We start from the raw sequence: 14,940 nt of genomic DNA, 5'->3' as shown, positions 1-14,940 counted from the left end.
TGCTCCTTCAGGAAGATCCAAAAGACTTCAGCAGGGCCAGTTCCTAGCTTCTCTGGGACTTCTCTGGCTAGAACACAACAGCCCTGCTGCTTGTTAACCCCCAATAGCTCTTTGCTCCCAGACTTTCAGACGGTCCCCAGCCTCTGATGGCAAAGGTCCTGGTTACAGATGTTTCACAATCTCAAAGAAGAACAAATCTGCCTTCCTCTCTTATTCCCAAACCCAGATAGGATACCCAGCTTTACCCATCAGCAGTATGGGCTAGCTGCAAATAAGGGGAAAATGTAAGTTACCCAATAAGTTTGCCAACAAGTATTTCTTTAGATTAACGAGCTGGCAAATCTAATCACCAGATAGCACAGAAGAAACTGGGAAATATCACTAATCATGTGGGAGGTGAAAGAATGACAACTTGACACTTTTGGAAACAGAAAAAAACTTTTTTTTTAAAACCCCATCAAACTCAGCAACATCATCTTTCCCCTTCCCCCCACCAGTACAATAAACTCCAAAGTATAGATAAAAACTCCCCAACAACAATCTAAATCCTGTTTTAAGTAGATCACCGAGGCCCGAAAACATGTGTTCAATATCACGAGAATCTGGTCTCTCTAGGTTCAGTATCTCCTTTGCTTCAGTATTGGCTTATAGGTTGCCTGAAAAGGTAAAATGTTACAGCATAAGTGAAAGATATGTGTCCATTTGATATACTGGAAAAACCATCCACAAACTGCAATATTTTTTGGGGGGTGTATGTATATTTTAATCCAGCTATTCATTCTCTTCTGCCTATGAAACTCTTTTTTACTTATAAATCCCTTTTTTATCTAAAAATCTCTTTTCTATTATATATCACTTTAATTATTATAATTCTCTTTTCTACCTATAAATTGCTTTTCTTCCTATAAATCTCTTTTCTACATATAAATCGCTTTTCTTAGTATAGCGCTCTTTGCTACCTGTATATCACTTTTCTTCCTATAATTCACTTTCTACCTATGAACATTTCTACTATAAATCTATCTTTTCACTTATCTATCCATAATTATCTTTTTAACTATGCATCAAGTATATCTATTCAACCTATTTGTTTATCCTATCTATCCCATCCATCTATCACCAGTTATCTATGTATCTAGTCTATTAGTCTATTGTCCACCCATCCATTCTTCTATTCACATACTACTCCCTTTGCTGTCAGGATCCAACTGGGTTGTTGTGGCAACATCATCACCTTTAAGTCAGAAAAGCTTGGGTGTTCTCAGGCGTGTCACAATGAGCATCACACAATGAGGTCTCCATGGCCAAGGTAAGCAAGGCAACTGCTCATCAGATGAGGATTGTGCTCAGGCTTTATGTGGAGGTTTTCTTTAAAAAATATTTTTAGGAACCCTTTTTATTTAGAAAACATATAAAGGGGCAAGTTTTCAACACTGAGCCTTGTGAAACCTCCTGTTCCAACATTCCCCCTCCTTCCTTCCACTTCCTTCCCTAGATGACCGGTAATTACGTGTTAAATATGTGAAAATATATGATAAATCCAATGTATATAAAATATTTATGCAATTATCTTGCTTGTGCAGAGATTTTCTTCCTACTTTTTTTTTGTTGACATCATTTTCCGCAATAATATATAAACTTTGAGGGCAAGACGATTTTGTTTTTATCTTTATGTCTCCATGGTCTAGTGTAACATGTGACACATAGCAAGTCTGTAATATATGTTTGCTCCTTGTTTATTTGTGCTTTGCTGATTGAGTAGTCTAAGGCTGATGGATGAGGTAGGCTACCAAATGAACGATACGGTCACAAAAGACACAGGACCAGAATCAGGGGACATGAGTAGAAGCAGCCAGCAGGAAAGGGAGCTAAGCCCACATATTGCTCTTGGGATGGAGCCTAGGGCCACGGTTAAGTCCCCGGACCTCTTCATCAGGTACCTTTCATCTTGGAAAATTTGGAAAATACCCCTTTGAACGATGCAGATCTTGGATCCCTTTGTTAATTAGGCCAGGGTTGTCTGTACAATACACGTCCAATCTTATGCCAAGGTTATCATGTTAGATCCATAGGATAATACGTCTGGAAGAGGTCACAAGCAACATGCCCTGAGAACAACATCTGCTTAATACACCAATAAATCAAATGTTGCAACAACTGGGGGAAGAGATTGAAGCTCACATTAAACAGAAGCATTTGCTTTGAGAAATTGTAGCGTAAAGACCCTTTTCAATGAAATAAAATGATGTGTTCCAATCGTCAGGCAGCCGAGTCCCCTGAATAAATCCAACCAATTTAAATCCAAGGCTAAGAACAGGCCAGGATGTCTCCCTTTTAGGGAGAGTGAATTGAAGGGGAGTGGGTCTGGAGCTGCTGAGGTTAGAGGGAGGTATGGCCCTAATCCAGGTTGTCGAGAAACCCTGGCAAATATTTCTCCTACCAGGCTTTCCAAAAAGAAAAAAAGGTGATAGGGACATTCTATCCTTAAGAAAGTGCTTTGTACAATGCCTGGTAATCATCATCTTCATCATCCCCATTCCAGTCCCCAGCACCCTCACCATTTCAGTTAGCACAGCGCTCCCCAGATGCTACCTCCCATGCAAAATTTTGCATTTTCCCAGTTGGATCCTCCTCTCAAACTTGGAAGTGGAGGTATTCTTTTTTCCCCCTTTTAAAAATGAGGCAGCTGGGCAACCTCTCCCTGGGTGACAAGGCCAGTGAGCCTGAGGCCTCATCTGGCTTCAGGCCTGGGATTTGTCTGCTGCACTGTGCATTTGATGAATGCTTCGTGACTAAAAAGCAAGAACATTACCACTGCCTCACTGGCTCAGACCTCCAATTTACCCCTCCCCCTCAGAAACCTGTCTCTGTCCCTTGAAGCCAAAGGCTGTGCCATGGACACTGGAGCGGCTGCATCTCCTGGTAACCAATACACAATGAAGGAAAAGCACTCAGCGCTTTCCTATGCCAGTATCATGGCAGCCGGGGAGCTCCTTCTCTGCTCAGTGAGCATGGGTAAGATTTAGAGCCTTCCAGGAGGCAGAAGGGGCTCTAAGCTGTTTGCAGAGACCTTCCTAAAAGGATGCCAGGGTGACTCCCTACAATTATTTACCATTCTTTCATGCTTCATGATTGTCCTGAGTAATGGAATTTTTGAGTTTGCAGACTAAGAGGGATTAGAGCTTGGTGCTGTGGGATGCAAAGCCTCCCTTTGTGTGTCTGTGTGTGCCTTACATCCCAGGGATTGCATTCTGTGGATCTATGAGAAATTATTCTGTCTGTATTAATAAATATAGCCAGGCTTTTAAAGAAGTAATTGGCAACAGAGAAGCAACAAGTGCCTCTGGCATTGCCCACAGAATTAGAACTGGTTCTTCACCAGCTACAAGGTGGAGGCTGAGAGTTCTGTATGAGTTCCTCACAGAACCACAGCTCAAGTAACCAAGGAGTAGGCTTGGGGAGACTCAGCCAGGTCTATCCCTCCTTCAGTTTCCCAAGGAACTCAGAGCAACCTCAGGTTGGAAAGAGGGGACCAACAGAGTGACCTCATAAAGAATGGAGACATTTCCAGGATCAGAGAGAGGGGGAAAATTCCAAGTGCCTAGTGCAGAGGTTCTCAACCTGGGATATATCAGGTTGATTTTCAAAACGAATTGTAATAATGAATGTCGAAAACTATCTTTACCTGTATTTGGAAAAAAATAAAATACTATTGAGAAAAAAACATATTTTAAAACTATATTTCAGTAAGACTGATTCCCTTGTTATCCTGTTCCTTTATTTTAAGCATTTAAAAACGACTATTCCTAGAAGAGACAGTCACCAGACTGTCAAAAAAGTCCATGATCCAAAAAAGTTAAGAAAGAAAGGATGTTAAAAAGAAGTCAGGACTCGACTTTAGACTCTGTCTACTACTGTGTGCCTGTAGTTGTCTATATTTGAAACAAAAATTGTTAGTCTTAAAAATGAAAAGGGAGAACTCACCACTAATGAAGAGGAAATTAGAACAATATTTAGGAGCTACTTGGCCCAACTTTATGGCAATAAATTCGATAACTTAAATGAAATGGAAGAATACCTTCAAAAATAAGCTTGCCCAGATTAACAGAGGAAGAAATAAATAGTCTAAATAGTCCCATTTCAGAAAAAGCAATAGAAGAAGCTATTAACCAACTGCTTAGAAAAAATAATCCCCAGGACCAGATGGATTTATATGTGAATTCTACCAAAAATTTAAAGAACAACTAACTCCAATGCTATATAAACTCTTTGAAAAAATAGGGATTGAAGGAGTCCTACCAAATTCCTTTTATGACACAGACATGGTACTGATACCTAAACCAGGTAGGCTGAAAACAGAGAAACAAAATTATAGACCAATCTCCCTAATGATGATAAAATCATAAATAAAATATTATCAAAAAGACTACAGAAAACCATCCCCAGGATAATAAACTATGGCCAAGTGGGATTTATACCAGGAATGAAGGGCTGGTTCAATATTAGGAAAACTATTTGTATAATCAACTATATCAATAACCAAATTAACAGAAACCATATGATCATCTCAATAGATGAAGAAAAAGCATTTCATAAAATCCAACATCCATTCCTACTAAAAACGCTTGAGAGAATAGGAATAAGGTGACTATTCCTTAAAATAATGATTAAATATTTAAAACTGTCAGTAAACATCATATGTAATGGTGATACACTGGAACCTTTTCCAGTAAGATAAGGAGTGAAACAAAGGTTGCTCACTATCACCATTACTATTCAAAATCCACGATGCTGTGACTCTACTTGAAAACAAATAGTTCTCAGAGGCTTATTCTTTGTGGAGCAAACATGATTGTATCATTCCCATTTTACAGACGAGGAAATTGAGGCAAACACAGATTAAGTGACTTGCCCAGAGTCCTACAGCTGGTGTTTGAAATCACTTGCTGATTCAAGGGAGGTCCAACAGTGTTATCCACTGAACCAGCCAGCTCCCAATAATTTTAGAAAAAGTCTTCATCTATATGTAATTGAATTCAACAAGCATTTATGAAATCTCTAATATGAGCAAGTCATCTTTTTTCTGGGAACCAGCCATAGGATGATGAAAAAGAAAATAGTTTCCGAACTAAAAGAATTTGCTTTTGTTTGTTTTTAAGTGTAGGCTCTCTATTTCCCAGATTATTTGTACTTCTAGTATATATAGGGCTAGTCAGCAACCAGGCCCTACCTTAATCTCCTATTAACACTGACTGCAGGAGGGAAGCTGCAGGTAGATTATCTCTATGTAGATGCTTTACCTTCATGAACATGTTAAATCCCGTTTTAAGTAGATCCCGAGGCCCAAAGATGCGTTCAATATCGCCAGCATCTGGTCACAACTGGTTCAGTATCTCCTCTGCCTTAGCCGTGGCTTATTGGATGCCTGAAAAGGTAAAATGTTACAGCATAAGTGAAAGATATGTGTCCAATTGATCTACTGAAATAACCATCTACATCTACTGGAATAACCATCCACAAACTGCAATTGTTTTGGGGGGTGGGGGAAGAGGGGAGGAAAGAGAAGTCAACAATTTCCCAAGCCAGATAGAAAGCAACCATTTTAGCTTCTATAATCTTGAAGAATAAAATATAATAGTTTAATACTGACCTGAAGGCAGTCTCAATCTTTGAAAGCAGCCCTTTGTATCATGCTGATGAGGGCCTGAATGGATCTCTCTACCCAGTAATTTATTTACTGATTTACTTAACCCTCCATTGACTCATTCATTATCTATGTATAATTTAATGCAGCTATTCATTCTCTTCTGCCTATAAATCTCTTTTCTACCTATAAATCTCTTTTCTTCTTCTAAATCACTTTTTTTTTACTTATATATCTCTTTTCTACTTATATATCGCTTTTTTTCATATAAATCTGTTTTCTAATGATAAATCGCTTTTCTTCCTATAAATATCTTTTCTACCTATAAACTTTTCTACTATAAATCTATTTTTTCACTTATCTACCCATCATTATCTATTTAACTATGCATCAAGTGTATCCATTCAATCTATTTGTTTATGCTTTCTATCCCATCTATCTATCACCAGTTATCTATGTATCCAGTCTATTAGTCTATTTGTCCACTCATCCATCCTTCTATTCACACTTCCTTCGCCCTTTGCTGTCAGGATTCAACTGGGTTATTGGGGAGAGAACATCACCTTTAAGTCAGAAAACCTTGGGTGTTCTCAGGCGTGTCATAATGGGCATGACACAATGAGGTCTTCATGGAGAAGCTAAGCAAAGCAAATGCTCATCAGATGAGGATAGTGCTCAGCCTGTATGTGGAGTTTTTTCTTTTATAGATTTGTTTTAGGAAAGCTTTTTATTTACAAAACATATGAAGGGGTAAGTTTTTAACACTGACCCTTGCAAAACCTTCTCTTCCAACTTTTCCCTCCTTCCTTCCACCTCTGCCCCTAGATGACAGGTAATTACATGTTAAATATGTGAAAATATATGCTTAATCCAATGTATGTAAAATATTTATCCAATTATCTTGGTTATGCATAGATTTTCTTCCTAGTTCTTTTTGTTGACATCATTTTCCCCAATAGAATATAAACTTTGAGGGCAAGACCATTTTGGTTTTATCTTTATGTCTCCAGGGTCTAGTGTAATATAGGACCACTAGTTAATATGTAATATAGGTTTGCTCCTTGTTTAGTTGTGCTTTGCTGATTGAATATTCTAAGGAAGATGGATGAGGTGGACTACCAGGTGAATGATATGGTCACAAAAGACACAGGGACCAGAAACTGGGGACATGAGTAGAAGCAGCCAGCGGGAAACTCAGCAACAACATCTCTCCCCTTCCCACCACCAGTACAATAAACTCCAGAGTATAGATCAAAACTTCCCAACAGCAATCTCTCTCCTTTTCCTCCACCCCTCTCCCCATTATCCAGGACCTTAAGGCAGGATTCAATTATTCCCAAAATTGGTTAACAGGGTAGAGTTTAGGAAACATATCTCTACTGGTGTCAATAGAGAGGGTCTTTAGAGATGGCTAAGTCTTATCTTCTTAGCAGATGAATCTGGCTCAGTTGCCAATGTCAGGATGAAGTCCTTCCATTGCAAATAACAGCTCTGTAATGTTAAATGGGCTCAGGAGTCCCCTGGACAGCACAATACCTAAGAACAGGAGGGGGTGGGGAAACACCACATATAATTAGGGAGGGAAAGTCCACTCCTGCCTTAGCCATGGTGAAAGAAACACAAAGGGCATGGGTTATTACCTTTTAATTGACTCGGGTTTAGGGGCAGACAGATCCCATTTCTAAGTTTCAAGAACGGAATGCAATCTAATTTAAGATTTTCTGAGGTTCATGGCTTGGGGCAGCAAGATGGTGGCTACCTTATGCTGCATCTCAGAATGTGTGCTCATCACTCCTAATCATCACTCTGAACTTGGACCCTCAGAATCTGTGCTCATCACTCTTCATCCTCCATCAGAACCTGTACACTTGGTTTCTGTTATCTACTACTGTTGACAGCAACTGTACTGCTGAGAATTTGGACAGAACGTTATTTTGCTTTCAGTTAGAATTGCTCCCTCCTTCTAATACCACTCTCTCGCTCCAAAGACGAATAGCTGCTCCATTTTCAAGCTTGCGGTCCTGATGATCTGGCCCCTCCCACCTCCTAACTCAAACCTTCCTCTGATTTGGGTCTCCATTCCTGGCATAAGGGGCCTTCCAGAACCAAGCAAGCATTGGGTCAACGATAATCTTTGCTTTAGGCTTCTATACCTTAGAAAGGAAGAAGTCTGGTACAATGGGAAGGTCTGGCTTTGGAGCTGGGGGCTGTGGATTCAAATACCAGATCTTTTGCATTGGCTGTGTAAAATGGAGTTGGACAGCTCTAAATCTAGGGTCAGAGGGCAATAGTAGCCAGTGTCTTTGTCAAGAAAACCCCAAATGCGGTCACAACTAAACAACAAATGTGCCGTATAAATGTCAATTATTGTTACCTTGAGGTTGAATGTTATTAGTCCTCTTTAGAAATAAAGGGTGAACCACAACTGACAGTGAACAAAGCTGCTGTCCTTAGTTTCCTCAACTATATAATGGAGACAAAAGTACCCACCCTGTATTACTGCATCAGATGAAATATTTCTAAAGTTCTCTGCAAACTTTCAAACATTAAATAAATGCTATTTCATTACTTTATTATTATTATTAGAAGCTGTGATATAAAAAATGTAAATGACAATAAAACATAAAAAAAAGATAGTGAAAGAATTCTAATTTGGGTCGGAGAAGAAAGAAAATCTAACTAGAAGTGGAATCCAAGCATAACTGGCAACATCTACTCATTCTGGTTTAAATATAGGCCTTACCCTTAAAAAAATTGTTGTTTCCAAAGAGAAAATGCCTTTTTAAAATCAATATGGTGTCATCCTTGCTCTTTTTGAGGCAGATAAAAAAAAATCTTAAATACAAGAAAAAAAGGACAAATCCTTCCATGAATAATATAAAGTTCGAACTCAAGAATAACACTTCTCCATTTATAGTTTACATAATCTCACTATCAACAAGGCCCTCAGAGACTCTGGTATAGTATGAGTTTCTATATGGAATATACAGACATGTACTCACACACACACATACACACACAGGCACACACACACACACACACACACACACACACACACACACACACACACTATATTCAGCCACAATGGCCATATAATTCACCCAAATAGTCAAAGCACATCAGCTTTAGGCTTTGAAAATGCTGGCCCTAAAGTATATATGAAGGTATCTTATTGGGAAGGGAAAGGGAGATTGAAATTTAATGGAAGCTTTATGAGCACCATGTTGTTTAGGAGCAGTATGATTGGGGTTGAGTAATTCTAACTCTTGAAACCTTCCCATTCCATTGTGAGGTACAGGCTAAGTTCCAGTGGTCCTCAAACTTTTTAAATAGGGGCCAGTTCACTGTCCCTCAGACTGTGGGAGGGCCGGACTATAGTAAAAACAAAAACTCACACTCTGTCTCTGCCCCTCAGCCCATTTGCCATAACCCGAGGGCTGCATAAACTTTCTCCTGCTGTAGTTTGAGAACCCCTGTACCCCTCTAGGAATCAGAAAGTGATGGTTGGAGGCACTTGGTCTTCACTGAGAAAGAGTAAGTCTTGGAGCTAGACTTTCAAAGATAAGAAAAAAGGTGGGACAGGAAAAGTACATTAAAAGTAAGAATTCCTAATTCACTAAGGTTTGAAAATAGAAGAGTTTAGTTGAAGAGGTAAGGCATAAGGAGTGACTGAAGAGGTTGAGCAGAGTAGGATTTTTTTTTTTTTTTTTTTTTGTAAAGCACCCTATCTGGAAACATAATTGAGCTTTAGTGTGGAGGAGTAGTGTGGAGGAGTAGTATCACCAACTTTATACAAATGGAAGATTAATCTGACAATGAGGTGTAGACTAATTAGGGAAAGAGAACCTTTAAAAATAGTCAGGCTGACTTTTAGGAGGCTGTTAGTATAATTATTTCTTTAAATAATGAGGGCCCTAGATTTGGACAGTGGTGATGAAGATAGAAAAAAAAATCAAATCTGAAATACATTTTGGAGAAATTAACAGGATTTGGCTGTGATTGTTTTTAATCAAAGTTGAATGAGTGAGTCAAATGACCAAGACAACTGAATTGGGAAGGCGGAATCTGATTTGGAGCAAATGATTTCAGCTTGGACATTTTGATTTGAAGGTAATGGTGAGACATCTTGATGGAAGCTCCTCTGAATACAAACATTGGCAAGCATGTGTGGCTTTTTTAATGCGAAAAGATCAGGGACTCAAACAGAAATTTGATAGCTGAGTATTATATCTTGTCTCTCGTACTTTACAATTAATAATTTGTTCTCTTCTTATATCCTTTATTAAGAGTAAAATCTTTGTAAAGTCTTCCTTGAAACCCCCCTTCAAATAAACAAATAACATACCTAGTTTTCCTGCTCCTTTCTCATGTTTCTCCTCATCAAAGAACATGCTGTATGAGCAAAGCAGAATTGAATTAGTCCAACGGAAATGCTAGATACGCAAAATTAGAGAAGCTATCCCAAATGTTCGTATGGACTGTTTATGTCTGACCAGAGCATTCTGGGCTTGTGTTGGTCTGATCAGCCACAGTCAAACACATTGTAACTTAACTCTAATATAATGATGTCATTATGATCCTATTCGAGAATGAAGGACTGCAGCTAACCATTTCTCCTTTGAGATATTCAGTGTTCCATATCTTGTTGCTTCAGTGATTCTTTTGATCCACACTAATCTCTTCCTGTCTTGACTTTCTATGATACTTATGTACTGGTTTCCTAAGCCTGTCAAGGTTTGGCCCACCTTCTCCTTTGAATCTTTTCTATCATTTTTTGGAGGCAATCACAGTGACTTGTTTGGAGATACACAGCTAAGTAACTGAGGCCAAATTTGAACTCAGGGTTCATGACCCTAGGCTTAATGCTTTCTACATTGTACCATCTAGCTGCCCCATACTACATGCATTTTTCAGCACCCATGTCCTCTGTGGAAAGGGTGACAGATTTTTTTTTTCCTCCTAAGGGGCAAAGCTTTATTGAAGTATAACACCATTACAAAGCAGACTGAATTGTAAGGGAATTCAGTAAAGAAACAGAAGCAAGGAGATACACTTATACAGCTTTCAATCAGATATGCTAATTCTATGACTCAAGGGTAGGTCAGGAAGTAATCTCCAGATGAATTGAGGATGGTCTCTGAAATTTGATAGTCACTGAGGAGATCATCAGTCAGAAATGAACTGAGAAGTAGTCCATTCAAAATCAGATGTACTGGTCATAGGCGTTTCCTGAGGCAGATTCCAAAACCAAAAGTTTTAGGGTTTCATATTACATCATTTTCCCCCCTCAAGCAATCATCCCCAAATTCATTTGGGACAAAGGGATGGAGGTCTCATCTTTTGAAGCTGACAAGGGATGTAAAGCTGTCCTTGCCCAGTGGTGGTCCAGACTGAGAAGGGGAAGTAAGATGGCGGCAGCATTCAGTGAGGTGCTGAGTGTCAGAGTCAGTTAGCAAGTGTGGTATTCAGGGTGAACAAATAGTTTGAAGTTCATAGCTTGGAGCCTTGAGGAAACAAATCTTACAAGTAGATTAAAAATGCAGGGGCCAAATAGGAGTGATAATTAAAAGTAGAGTTAGTAGGGACAATAGCCAGGAACCCCACCCAGAGGAAGGCTGGGGTGGGGGGAAGATGAGGCTATCATGAAGGCCTCATCCAGACAGCTTTTCCTAGGATAAACACCCCAAATCCCCACTCTTGTCTCCTTGAAGGGGTGACAGCAGTGTTTGAAGCAGTGGCATTATACACAGTGAAAGGAGCACTCAGATGACCTAGGGTGCAAGTAACATCTGTAAAGATGTTAAGCATTGGGTAGAGAGGATTACATGCAGAGTGGAAATAATAATTAATCTTAAATGGGTTTGATCTCTTTTAGCAAAAACCTGAACCTTCAAGGAAGACTTTTTACCCAATTAGTAAAGGTGACAACAAAAACCAAAAAGCAGTTTGAAGCCCCTGAGAGGGCACATATGTGTAAAAAGCTTCTAGTAAAAAAAAAAAAAAAAAAAAAAAAAAAATTCTGTAAAATCTACTAGTCCTTCCCTAAATATGTAGCCCTCTTCCAGATAGTTTTCAGGATGGGGGTTTTAGCAGCCCTTTCACAAACTAGGCACATTTGATAGATCTATTTAATTATTTCTCCTAGCTTGTAACCAGTGAAAATAGGTTTCAAAATTTGGAAAGCAGTTTTTTTTTTTGTTTTGTTTTGTTTTGTTTTGTTTGCTTTGTTTTGTTTTTTGTTCAAGTGAGTATGAAGAAGCTTCAAGAAAGGTGGAATAGAAGCATTATGAGTGCATTTGCCAGAAAAAATTTTGGAATACATATTCTACAATTATTACCTTTCTGACAAGAAGACAAAGGAGAGTCAGGTTAAAGTTATTCCCCTGGGAGGACAGGTAGGTAGTACAAATGGGGTTGTATCCAGGGTGGAGATGGTAACATTTGTGAAAAGGGCCTTTGCAAATAATGCATCAGGGGTGACAGGTTTTCACTTCCTGTTTCATGTTGTCCTTAAAGAGATACATAACCTTTTTAAAATTTCTTTTTTTAGGGATTTTTAGTTACTAGCTGCAGAGAAACAAAAAAGTTTTAAAATTAAAAGTCTTAGAAGACTTCACTAGTACATTATTTTTCTGGTTTCTAAAGAAGCTGATCTAACTCCTAGTCACTCTTCTTCAACTAACATCCTGAACTGGGTGTCCTATAGATGACTTAAAATTTATTTTGTCCAAAACTGAACTCATTATCTTTCTCTCCCTGCTCGCCTCCCAACTTCCCTTTTACCATGTGGGTATCTTTCAGTTACTCAGATTTGCAATGTAGTTTTTATCATCAATCCTCACTCTCTCACCTCACTGTACACAGTCTGTTACCAAATCCTTTTGATTTTACCTTCTTTTGTCTGCCTCTGCCACCACTGATGAAGATCAGAATAGCACCATCTTTGCACAAGACTATCCATCTCCCCAACTCTTCAGCATTTTTCATTACCTGTTCCTTATGCCTGGAATTCTCTCTCTCTCACACACATCTCTCTTCACTTGGCTTTCTTGTTTTTCAGGCCCCAGCTAAAATTATACCTTCTGCAAGAAGCTTTTGCCAATATATCTTTAATGTTGGTGCTTTCCATATGAGATTATCATCAATTTATCCTGTTTGTTGTTTATAGATGATTGTTTGAGTGTTGTCTCCTCTACTGGAATGTAAATTCCTATTGGTCTGTGAGCAAGGGTTACTATTTACCTTTCTTTATATGCTCAATATTTTGCACAGGGTCTGGCAATGGTTAATAAATGCTTTTTCAGTTTCTCTGGTTCAGGTTCTGGTCTTTACTTTGTCCAATTAATCAAACATTTATTAAACATTAATAAGTGCTAGCAAGAGCTCTATTCCAGATGTGTGGGAACTAGAAATTTTAGAAAGGTTTTGTTGGAGAATTTTCTATATCCAGCTACAACAAATAAGTTCATTAAAGAGGTACAAGCATGGTACTTTGTAAGAGGTTCAAGGGGAGGAAGTTCACAGCTGAGATAGTGGTATGAGAGGATTATTTTTTGTGAGTGTGTGTGTGTGTGTGTGTGTGTGTGTGTGTGAGAGAGAGAGAGAGAGAGAGAGAGAGAGAGAGAGAGAGAGAGAGAGAGAGAGAGAGAGAGAGAGAGAGAGAGAGAGAGAGAGAGAGAGATGGGAGGAAGGGGAGAAATCAGAGAAATCATCTTAAGAGGGAATGCCTTTTATTTAAGCTTTCAAAGATGATTTGGAATTCAGTGGTCAGGATTGGGCTTTGCTTGCTAAAAGGTGTTAAACAGTGTGAAGCCACTGAAATTTTTAAAAATAATAATAGTATTATTATAGATATCTTTTGCTTGATACAGAGTACTTTTCTCAATGTAACACTCCCTCTCTTGGAAAGCTATTTATTTATTTATTGTCTTATACTGATAGCTTTTTACTATAGGATAGTTTTCAACATTCACCCTTGTAAAATCTTGTGTTTAAAATTTTTCTCCCTCCTCTCCTCTTCCTTAGACAGCAAGCAATCCAATATAGATTAAACATGTGTCATTCTTCTAAATATATTTCCACATTTATCATGTTGTGCAAGAAAAATCAGATCAAAAGAAAAAAATGAGGCGGGGGACAAGCAAGCAAACTACATGAAAATACTATGTTGTAATGCATAGGCTATGGGCCTCTCTTTGAATGCAGATGTCTCTGTTCATCATTAGTCTATTGAAATTGACTGGAATGCCCTCATTGTTGAAAAGAGTCATATCCATCAAAAGTGATTGTCACATAATCTTGTGGTTCCTGTGTACAATGTTCTCTTGGTTCTACTCATTTCACTTAACATCAGTTCATGTAAATCCCTCCAGCCTTTCTGAAATGATCCTGCCGATTGGAACAATAGTATTTATTACATTCATATACCATAACTTATTCAGCTATTCCCTAGCTGATAGGCATCCACTCAGTTCCAGTTCCTTGTAACTACAAAAAAGGCTGCTACAAACATCTGTGCACGAGTGGATCCTTTTTCCTTTTTACTTATGTCAAAGAGATACAGACCCAGTTAGAGACACTGCTGGATCAAAGGTATGCATAATTCAGTAGCCCTTTGGGCATAGTTCCAAATGGGAGAACTATTTACTTAAAAAAAAATTTTTTTTTAAGAGAGAGAGAACAATTCAGTAAAATTAACTAACAAATGGAAAAAAGTCTAACCTGCAGTTAAATGCATCACATATATACACCTTACATTCTGGTTCCTTTGTATCTTTCTAATCTTACATTTGAATCTTCTCCATGCATTTTATTATCAGCAAACTGCCCTCATTGCTATTTCATGATCAATAAACTCTAACTCTTACCTTTCCACTGGTTCTCTTCCATGCCTGGAATGTTCTCTCCCGTTTATGTCTGACTATCGGATTCCTTGACTTCTTTCAAGATTGCCCAAATCTGACCTTTTATAAGAGACATTTTTTGATTGCCCTTCTCTTTCTCCCCTTTGTGCCTTCCCTTTGAGATTACTTCCCATTTTCTTAAATGATGTATGTATGTGGTATATATATATATATACATACACATACATACACATATATATATGGTGTATGTATATTACTTATTATTATTACTTATTTATTTCTTGGTGTATGTATATTACTTCCCATTTTCTTAAATGGTTTATGTATATGGTGATTACCCAGAACTCCTCATCCCCCAGAATATGAACTTCTTGAAGCCAGAGAATGTTTTTTGCCTTTCTCATTATCCCTAGTGTTTACCATAGTACCTAA

General features: G+C 38.3%; 1 long non-coding RNA gene across 1 annotated transcript; it reads right to left on the bottom strand.

Moving 5' to 3' along the window:
• Window positions 1-463: 463 nt before the first annotated feature.
• On the bottom strand, window positions 464-5,967 carry LOC141560938 (uncharacterized). The gene is made up of 3 exons (XR_012487909.1): window positions 5,651-5,967; window positions 5,301-5,425; window positions 464-656 (listed from the first exon to the last, which is right to left on the bottom strand). It is a non-coding gene; the product is annotated as an uncharacterized LOC141560938 (long non-coding RNA).
• Window positions 5,968-14,940: the final 8,973 nt, after the last annotated feature.

The sequence above is a fragment of the Sminthopsis crassicaudata genome, chromosome 3 (genome assembly GCF_048593235.1).
Source record: "Sminthopsis crassicaudata isolate SCR6 chromosome 3, ASM4859323v1, whole genome shotgun sequence".
NCBI classification, from domain to species: Eukaryota; Metazoa; Chordata; class Mammalia; order Dasyuromorphia; family Dasyuridae; genus Sminthopsis; species Sminthopsis crassicaudata.
This window is presented reverse-complemented; position numbering and strand designations above follow the sequence as displayed.